Source organism: Meles meles, chromosome 2, assembly GCF_922984935.1.
Source record: "Meles meles chromosome 2, mMelMel3.1 paternal haplotype, whole genome shotgun sequence".
In the NCBI taxonomy this organism is placed as follows: Eukaryota; Metazoa; Chordata; class Mammalia; order Carnivora; family Mustelidae; genus Meles; species Meles meles.
The window spans coordinates 103741348-103752523 of record NC_060067.1 but is presented as its reverse complement, the minus strand read 5'-3'; the positions used below and the strand labels follow the sequence as shown (position 1 = coordinate 103752523).

The 11176-nt window shown below is 38.9% G+C and overlaps 1 pseudogene; it reads left to right on the top strand.

Annotated features, from left to right (window-relative positions):
- Positions 1–7250: 7250 nt before the first annotated feature.
- On the top strand, positions 7251–9261 carry LOC123930629 (annotated as a pseudogene).
- Positions 9262–11176: the final 1915 nt, after the last annotated feature.

Here is an 11176-nt window from a genome sequence, read left to right as displayed (position 1 = left end):
TTTTTTCCCTTCAGGGGTGATCTCCTGATGGGTCAGGTTCCTGTTTAATTTCGACCTTATCCCAAGTACTCAGTGGGCGCCTGGCTCAGAGACTCAGAGATAGTACCCGATGAGGATGTACATCAGAGGCCCGCTCCAATCCCTGATATTAATCAGCTGTGGAAGTTTGAACACAATCCTTGATCTTGCTTGGCCACAATATTTTATCTGAAAACCAAGAGGTTAAAATAGACCTCCAAGTTCACTTCCAACTTCAGGTCTTTATTCAGCATCTCTTCCTCTTTTTCACAGCAGTGCATTTTGCTCCTGTAATCATTTGGGTCTTTCTTTCTTACAACTCTGCTTCTCTTCTCCTTGCCTTATTTTCTCAACCAAAACTTCTTTTTTCCCTATGTCACCTAAGTGTGTTCAAATAGTCAAATACAATATTATTTGCTGAGCTAAAAAGATACTTGTCAGATGTATGATTTGGACAAGTTATTTCATCTCTCTAGAGCTCTGCTTCCTCATCTATAAAATGAAGATAAAATAATAGTGCATACTCTTCATAGGTTTGTTGTGAGGATTCAGTTATTGACTACTTGTAAAGCTTTTAAAACATTGCCTGGTGCAGGGCACCTGGGTGGTTCAGTTGGTTAAGCATCTGTCTTTGCCTCAGGTCATGATCCCAGGGTCCTGGGATAGAGTCTTGCATGGTGCTCTGCGCTCAGCGGGGAGGCAGCTCCTCACCTCCTCCATGCTAATCCTCTGCTCATCCTCCCTGACTGTGTTCGCGCGCGCTCTCTCTCTCACTATCTCTGTTGCTACCTCTGTCTCTCTCAAATTAAAAAAAAAGTCTTAAAAATTTTTTTTAAAAATCTTGCCCTGTGCATAGTAAGTGAACCGAGTGCTTTAAATTACTAATGCACCCCCCTCCTCTATTGTCACAGTCAATCAGGAGTTGACTATATGTATGGGTTCCTATATTATAATACTTTAGATTTGACTGTTACAGTTATCAGCAAAGCTTTCAGGGAATTCCACCATGTTTTTATCACAAAAAATCTAAATGAAATCTTATTACTCATTTATTTTTAATATCACATTCTTATGCTTTCATAAATGCCACTCAGAATTTATTTACAGTGTGGTATCATGCAGTTATTTCCCTAGTAGTCAAAGGTAGAGTATAGCTATTATTAAATAGTTATCTAATATGAAACTTTCATTTTGCAAGTTTTATTATACTTCAGAGTTAGAATGCACACCCATCTGTAATAGCTATTGTGAAATGTATTAGAGTCTAGAAGAGGAGAGGTCTTTAGAGCTGGATTTGGCCAGATTTACGCAGTAGTCTAAAATATTGTTTTCCAAATAAGATACAGATTTGCTAAGTAACCTGAGTACAACAGCATTCAAAAGATATAAGAAATGTTGGTGAAAGATTATTACGTTTCAACAATTTTTAATTTGTGCTAAATTTAGCTCTCCTGGGCATGAGATAGAAATATCTTTAAAAACCAATCCCCCTATTCATGTGCAATATGTCACATTTGGAGAAATTGTGATTGGTGGTCACCACTTGATGAGATGGTGTGTGTTTATGTTTGGCTATGAGGGATACTTGCAGCAAAGGTAAAATCCCTATATAGTAAAAGTCAAGGAGCATTTAATTTTTGTAAACAAGTTTAGCAAGAAATTATGTTTTATGTTTTCAGGAAATGAGCAGCATTTTAAAAAACAAGATGGAACATGAAATCTACTGGGAGAAATAGGAAAATTTACATTCTGGTGTCAGACCCAAGAACTATATAAGTAGGTAAGTGATTTGACCTCTCTGGGTTGTGCTCTCCACATTTGTTAAAGGATATGTGACCCATATTGCTGTGTGTTTGGATGAAAGATTGTAAGAAAAGAAGATCTTGAATAAGGAGCTCCATTGAGATATTATGGTAGAAGTCCAGGTGAGATTTCACACTTCAAGCACAATTCACAACTTGATGATGTTCTTGCACTTGCCTGTTGAATAAGGGTGGATGGTTTTGTTGGTAAGTGGAAGAGCCACTCTACAAGGACTTTCAGCTCCGGAGTTGCTTTCATCGGCTCATCAGTTGCCTAAAATTCTTCTTACAAAGTTTGTGTCTATGGTCCTATGTGTTTTTGTGATATAGGTGAAAGTGTAAACTTAGATGAACCATCCTCTTAATAAATATCACTCTTCTCTAGCAGAAGGGAATGTAAAATAAATGAACTAAGACGACAAGGAGAGGTGTAGTGGGGCTTGTGGTGAACAAGAGAATGTGAGCCAGTCCCAATTCTCCTTCAGCCCATCATTTACACAAACCAAGCGATCTCTGGACTTTAATAACAAAAGAGACAACTCCAGATTTTTATGTTTATTTTCCAAGTTTTAAAACACTCAAACAAAACATTTGCAGGGCACATCTGGCCAGTGGACCCCTCTTGGTCACCAGTGCTTAGCTCATGTCAATCCTTCTGAGATTGAGAAGAATCTTAACCTCCTCAAACTGGTCTTGGTATAAGAGCAGGAAAGAAATACTTTGAGAACAGCAATTTGTCTAGTTAGAAAAATGTTTCCTGTGTTGGACAGCCAGCCAGGCTGCCATGCCAGATTAGTCACACAGAATGGCGTGTTATATAGAGAAGCAAGGGAGCACGTTAAGTGTGCTTAGGTGCCTGCCATGGAACGTGGCCATCCTCAACTGGGTTTTCCATCACACTGAGCAACACCTTCAAATGTTCTTTGCAAGATCTTATTCCATTTCCCCGCAGCAGCTTGTTCAAGTTCTTTAGCTTCCCTTATTTTCATGTCTCTTAAACTGTGGACTTGTTTTCCTCCTGCTGAAAATCTGGGCTCTCAATGGTGAACATCTTCATTTTGCTCTTGCACAGTACAGAGGAAGTGGCATTAGCCTCTGCAGTCACTTCCTTTTCTCCAGTCTCAGAAGAACGGAGTTTCCTTTTTCTACTCTTAGCCGGTCCCACAAATGCTTTGAGCTGGACCCCTTTCATCTCAGTTAGCATCAGCATCAGCCCTTCTCTGACATTTTCAGTTTCTCTCCCTTAACCTGCCCACACCCATTTCCAGTGGTATATCGATAAGCTCTTATCTTTCTTGGGTAACAATACTTTCAAGAGGCAAAACAAATACCAGCTTCCTGACTCCATGTCCTCCCCTTGCTTCTGACTTTTCTCTCTGGCCTCTTGCCTTTCCTCATAAGAGTCTAGTCCCACAGAATCCAGTTCCTTGGTCCCACTTGCACTCTAACTCCTACAGTCAGGATGCCTCACACAGGATGCCTCCTCTGAACAAACTCTTGCAAAGTAAATATCTCATCGGTAATGTATATTAAAAACATTTCTCATGTTAGAATGATATCTCATATTTGCTTCTAAATATATAATCTAGGAAGAGGAGAGAGATGGATGTAAATAAGGGAGAAATGAGGTTAGCTATCTGTTGATAATTGTTAAAGCTGGGTGATGAACTATCTAGCAAAACCCCAGATCTTCTAATTCCAAAACCAAATAAATCATTTTTATCTGTCAACTTATGTGACTTCTTATTGGCCTCTGACCTTTGCTACCACCTTCTTGGGACAGTCTTCTCGCTTCGCACTTGTAGCTCTCTCCCACACCCTCTTTCTGTCTTCGTTCCATCTTGGTCTCATTGTAGTTTTATTTTCCTATTCCTCTTCCTTAAATGCTGACATTCCCTGGGTTATGCCTTACGCCTCTTTTTGGTACATGTTCACAGAAGCTGAATGAATGATCTGTCTTGATTACAACTACAATCTAAAGTATATCGACCACTTAATCTATATTTCAGTAGAGCTTGAACTTCTGATCCTCAGTCCCCCATTTTCAGTTGGATTGCCTCCAGCAACATTTTCCAAACTGAACTCATCATTATCCCTCCACTCCGCCCCACCTACTCCTTATTCTCTAATCTTACCTTAGTGGCTGGGAAATGCTTGCAGTCTTTCAAGATTTATCTTTTCTAGTAAGCGCTGCCTCAATAATCTTGCCTTCCTCAGTGCCTCATAAGAGTGCATTTCTTCCATGTGGAACATTCTTTATTCCTTAATCCTCTCACTCTATACACTGCTTTCCCCTTCCAATTCTCTCACCTCCCACAGGGGTGGATAAGACACCGGATTCGTCTTGGTATTCCTACCCTTCCCAGTATAATGCCTGTCATGTTATCAGTAAATATTTGTCAAAATAGCTAATAATGTGGTCTTGAAATTTAATGTTAAAAGGGAACACCTGACTTAGATACTCTGAAAGAACAAGGTAATGGTCAAGAGCATCCTCTCTAGAACCCCACAACCTGGGTTTGAATCTTGACTCTGGTACTTACTAGCTTTGTGATAGAGGGGAAATCACTAAGTTGTAGTCAAAAGTCACTTAATGCTCTGGTCTTTGAGCTGTAACAAAATGTCCAAATTCTAAATGAGCAGAGGAAATTTTAGAAATGTAATTTCTTTAAAAAATATTTTCTATGTTTTTATGATGTCAAGACTTGCATTTGTATAGCTAAGTCTTTTTTTCCCTAGAAATAAAAATGTTCTAAGTTTATAAATGGAAATAAGTATAATAAATAGTATATTATGTATACATACTGTATTTTTTCTTGTTATTATGCAAGAATCCTACAACTACCAAGAGACCTGCCCTGCAAACAATTTTGAGGACCTTTTAATAGAAATGAAAAATGAGATGCAAAAAGTTTAGGTAGCATAGACATTTTCACAATATTTATTCTTCCAATCCAGGAGCATGGAACATTTTTCCATTTTTTTGTGTCTTCCTCAATTTCTTTCATGAGTACTTTATAATTTTCTGTGTATAGATTCTTAGTCTCTTTGGTTAGGTTTATTCCTAGGTATCTTATAGTTTTGGGTACAATTGTAAATGGGATTGACTCCTTAATTTCTCTTTCTTCAGTCTTGTTGTTGGTGTACAGAAATGCAACTGATTTCTGTGCATTGATTTTATATCCTGACACTTTACTGAATTCCTGTACAAGTTCTAGCAGTTTTGGAGTGGAGTCTTTTGGGTTTTCCACATATAGTATCATATCATCTGCGAAGAGTGATAGTTTGACTTCTTCTTTACCAATTTGGATGCCTTTAATTTCTTTTTGTTGTCTGATTGCTGAGGCTAGGACTTCTAATACTATGTTGAATAGCAGTGGTGATAATGCTTAGTGAAATAAGTCAATCGGAGAAAGACAACTATCATATGATCTCCCTGATATGAGGACATGGAGAAGCAACATGGGGGGGTAGGGGGATAGGAGAAGAATCAATGAAACAAGATGGGATTGGGAGGGAGACAAACCATAAATGACTCTTAATCTCACAAAACAAACTGGGGGTTCCTGGGGGGAGGTGGGATTGGGAGAGGGGGAGCGGGCTATGGACATTGGGGAGGGGAGGCGAACCATAAGAGACTATGGACTCTGAAAAACAACCTGAGGGTTTTGAAGGGTCAGGGGTGGGAGGTTGGGGCAACCTGAGGGTTTTGAAGGGTCAAGGGTGGGAGGTTGGGGGAACAGGTGGTGGGTAATGGGGAGGGCACGTTTTGCATGGAGCACTGGGTGTTGTGCAAAAAGAATGAATACTGTTACGCTGAAAAAATAAATAAAATGGAAAAAAAAAGAAAAAAAAAGTTTAAATGGGATGCCCGAGGTCATACTATCTGTAGCAGAGCTGAGATTTGAATGGGGTTGCCTGAACCCCTGTGCATATTTCTTACCACCAACATATTTAAACACGTTTAAAAAAGCCTATCACTATGTCAGTCTGTTGGGAAGACAGACTGGAAGTTAGAATAACTTCCTTGCAATGGTATTATTTTGGTATTATAATGGTATTATTTTGATATAAAAGACTGTACACAGAAGGGCACCTGGGTGGCTCAGTAGGTTAAAGCCTCTGCCTTCGGCTCAGGACTTGATCCCGGGGTCCTGGGATCGAGCCCCACGTCAGGCTCTTTGCTCAGCAGGAAGCCTGCTTCCTCCTCCCTCCCTCTCTGCCTACTTGTGATCTCTGTCTGTCAAATAAATAAATAAAATCTTAAAAAAAAAGACTGTACACAGAGATGCATGTAAAAGGTTATAAAATTTAACTAACTGCAAGTAAAAAATTAATGGCAAATAAGGGAATTTATGAAAACTATTCATTGAAAAATATTCTGAGACTTGACAGAAAAAATAAAGTATTCTAACCTCAAAAATACATGGCCACCTGCTTTGATTTGACTTATAATTTAACATTTCTATTCTCCTCAATTCATCCATCTTTTCTACAAGATCTCAAAGTTCACTGTCTTGCCCTAAAATTCTTTTTTAAAATCTGTTTTCAAATCTGTAGTCCTTATACTCTGATTTCTGTCATAAATGTCTTCCTTTGTACTTAATAAAGTACATTTCTTAGCACAGACATACCAAAATAGCACAAGAAATGCAATCATGGCAATAAGTTATTTCAGATTATTCCTGTAGTTGTGAAGGAAATCTGTGGACTGCATCACTGTGAATCTCTGTGCAGCTTTCTTTGTTGTAGATATACTACTTCAGCATATCTGAGGCCTGAAGTTCTCAAGCTAATTGCATTTGACCAGCTCCTGAGCCTTGTTTCCTTCCTATGAGCATGACTAGTATAAATCATTGCTATTTAGAGAGACTCCATAATGAATTTTGCAGAACAAAGAAATGAGAATGAAGAAAGATGAATGGTTTTAAATATAATGATTTTTCAAAATAATGATCTTTTAACTTCCTATACAAAGACACATTTAAGTAAATGAGCTGTATTACAAGAGGAAATCAATCCTCCATTAATCCATAGAAGTGACCATATAGATGTTTATCCTATAGAGAAGACAGCTAGAGTGTCTACCTTCTTTGAGAAATAAGAAGCATTTTATGCAGCTGTTTGTACCACAATGTTGGCCTGTCAAATTGATATTTCCTTTACCTTCATGTGGCATTTGATTTCATGTATTATTGGTCATGTGTTTTATAAATATTTCTGATGTTGATATGATATCTGGAATTTGGTTTTAAACAATGCAATATGGAAAGAGATGTGTGGGTTAATGGTGGAACAAGGCTATGTGGTGCTATTACTAAAGCTGGATGATGAGTCAATGAGGATTCATCAGTCCATCCTATATATTTGTATATGCTTGTAATTGTCCATAAAAAAGTAATAATACATTGAATGAAAGTTCCAGAACGCTGCACAACCATGTCTAAGGGACCTGCAGTTGGCATTGATCTTGGCACCACCTACTCCTGCGTGGGTGTCTTCCAGCACGGGAAAGTGGAAATAATTGCCAATGATCAGGGAAACTGGACCACCCCAAGTTATGTCACCTTCACAGACACCGAACAATTGATCGGTGATGCTGCAAAGAACCAAGTTGTGATGAACCCCACCAACACAGTTTTTGATGCCAAACGCCTGATTGGACGGAGATTTGATGATGCTGTTGTCCAGTCTGATATGAAGCACTGGCCTTTCATGGTGGTGAATGATGCTGGCAGGCCCAAGTTCCAAGTAGAATACAAGGGAGAGACAAAAGCTTTTATCCAGAGGAGGTGTCTTCCATGGTTTTGATGAAAATGAAGGAAATCCCAGAGGCTTATCTTCGGAAGACGGTTACCAATGCAGTTGTCACAGTACCTGCATACTTCAATGATTCTCAGCGTCAGGCCACCAAAGATGCTGGAACTATTGCTGGTCTCAATGTACTTCGAATCATCAATGAGCCAACTACTGCTGCTATTGCTTATGGCTTAGACAAAAAACTTGGAGCTGAAAGGAATGTGCTGATCTTTGACTTAGGAGGTGGCACTTTTGATGTGTCAATCCTTACTATTGAAGATGGTATCTTTGAGGTTAAGTCCACAGCTGGAGACACCCACTTAGGTGGAGAAGACTTTGACAACAAAATGGTCAACCATTTTATTGCAGAGTTCAAGCGCAAACATAAGAAAGATATCAGTGAAAACAAGAGGGCAGTTCGTCGTCTCCATACTGCTTGTGAACATGCTAAGCGTACACTTTCTTCCAGCACCCAGGCCAGTATTGAGATTGATTCTCTGTATGAAGGAATCGACTTCTATATCTCTATCACTCATGCCTGGTTTGAAGAATTAAATGCTGACCTGTTCCGTGGCACCCTGGACCCTGTAGAGAAAGCCCTTCGGGATGCAAAGTTAGACAAGTCTCAGATCCACAATATTGTCCTGGTGGGTGGTCCTACGTGTGTCCCCAAGATTCAGAAACTTCTCCAAGATTTCTTCAATGGAAAAGAACTGAATAAGAGCATCAGTCCTGATGAGGCTGTTGCTCATGGTGCAGCTGTCCAGGCAGCCATCCTTTCTGGAGACAAATCTGAAAATGTTCAAGTTTGCTGCTGTTGGATGTCACTCCACTTTCTCTTGGCATTGAAACTGCTGGAGGAGTCATGACTGTTCTCATCAAGCGTAATACTACCATTCCTACCAAACAGACACAGACCTTCACTACATACTCCGACAACCAGCCTGGTGTGCTTATTCAGGTGTATGAAGGTGAGCGTGCCATGACCAAGGACAACAACCTACTTGTAAAGTTCGAACTCACAGGCATACCTCCTGCCCCTCGTGGTGTCCCTCAGATTAAGGTCACTTTTGATATTGATGCTAATGGTATCCTCAATGTCTCTGCCATGGATAAGAGCACAGGAAAAGAGAACAAGATTACCATCACTAACGACAAGGGCGGTTTGAGCAAGGAAGATATTGAGCGCATGGTCCAGAAAGCTGAGAAGTACAAAGCTGAAGATGAGAAACAGCGGGACAAGGTGTCTTCCAAGAATTCACTTGAGTTTTACGCATTCAACATGAAAGCAACTGTTGAAGATGAAAAACTTCAGGGCAAGATAAATGATGAAGACAAACAGAAGATTCTTGACAAGTGCAATGAAATCAACTGGCTTGATAAGAACCAGACTGCAGAGAAGGAAGAATCTGAACACCAGCAGAAAGAGTTGGAGAAAGTCTGCAACCCCATCATCACCAAGCTGTACCAGAGTGCAGGAGGCATGCCAGGAGGAATGCCTGGAGGCTTCCCTGGTGGTGGAGCTCCTCCCTCTGGTGGTGCCTCCTCTGGGCCCACCATTGAAGAGGTTGACTAAACCAACCTGAGAATAAATAGGTTGAGCATTGTTCCACACACAATATTCAAAGGACCCAAATTTGTAGCAAATTCCATGGCAGTTGTAATGTTGAGCTGCTATAGCAAAAAAAACTGGGCATTCTTGATACTTGAATATGGAATATGTGCACAGGGAAAGGAAATAAACATTGCACTTTATAAGCACTGTATTGTTAAGTAGAAAATGCAATGTCTTAAATAAAACTGTATTTAAAATTGGCACCAAAAAAAAAAGTAATAATACATATGCTTTTAGATTTATATGTTTAGAGGGGTGTGTGTGTGTGTGTGTGTGTGTGTGTGTGTGTGTGTCCGTCTTTAGCTTTTAACTAAAAACTTTGAACCATAGGGATGGTAAATTTTATTTTAGACTAAGCAGTTTGGTGGGGCACAGAAATTATATACATTCATTCCTATAGGAGAAACAAAAAGCATAAAACCTTGATCCCAAAATCCTTACAATCTAGCTGGGAGAAATATAATACACAAACAAAAAATCTCGGAAGTGAAACGTTAATACAAAATTACAATAACACTTTTGAGAATAATAAAATATTTAGACACCATGAAAAATCTTTAGAAATTTACACTGCTTATAATTTCTGGATTTCAGTTGAAAGGAACATCATTATAATTTAGAGAAGTTTATTTAGGTAAATGGATTTAAGCTGACCCTTAAAAATATAGGCCTTAGCTAGGTAGAGAGGAACGGGAAAAACGTTTTAAGTTAAAGAAAAGGAAAGCGCAAAAGAAAAAAGGGAAAAATAAACAAGTAACCTCTAAAAGCCTAATTTTTTAAGTGAATAAATGAGTCACTGGAAATAATAGAACGTTAGAGATTTATTTGACTTTTAAGACTGAAGTTTAAGGTTAAAAAATTTAAACTTTATTCTTGGGCAGGAGAGAGCCACTAAAGGTGTTTTGCAAGGAAGTTATTGTTCCCCCAAAAACATAGAGAAAAATGACTATAGTGACAGGATTAACTGACTTAGAAACCTCTGAGAGAAAGAACAAGAAGACTAAACAGGATTGTTGCAATATTGCAATATCTGCAGAGAAAGCAGCAAGGTTCTTTTTCAGAAGGTAGCAAAGTGAAATGAGGATCCGTCGTGGAGGGTACTTTTGTCAGGCCTTCAAGATCAATCAGATTTGAGGGTCTAGGAAAATGGCTGTTTCTGCACCCTCCTCTATTTCTAGTGTATCTTAACTTAATAAAATGGATATATGATTTTAAAGTTTCAATTGGCAAACATTGAGCAACTTCCAAATAATGGTGGACAGTGGGAATGATAATCAGGGATGCCAAGTGTCAAAACTAGTAAGTAGGTGTTGCTTTTAGTTCCTTTGTTAATTATGTTATTAATAACATTTGTGAATGTGGGGAAGTTTCATGTTGTGCTTAGTACTGGCACCTCTACTTATTGGAAGCATTTAAATTCCACAGGGGTTATTTTATCTGGTTCTATGGAGACTGTATTTGGTATGAGGATAGGAATTTGAGCAACCGCACACCAGATTTATGTGCTTATCCTGAGATATTCATTCCAGAGAAAGGCCTGCTGGGCTAATATATATTTTTTAGATTTTCCACAGGTTTTAATGAGCCAACACCAATTCTGGCACTGTAATCTCCACAGTATACAAAATGTGTTATGGGAAACAACTTTTCTAGGTCTGCCAGATTAGTGGGTAAAATGTACTACACATCTGTGGGGTCTAACGTTTTCCAAGTTTGGGGGATGTCAACTTGCAATCTAGATGCATATACTGGATAATCAGAACCTCAGTGGGACAGGGGCAGGGTGTGGATTTTGACCTCTAGGTAAATGGACTCAAGGCAACATATCCCATATACTTACTTCACTTAAAGAGTCTGATAACTTAAACTTAATTTCTTATAGAATCGTGTTTAACTTTGTCCAATATTGTAGCAATCATAAACTTAAAGACAAGGAAAGCTG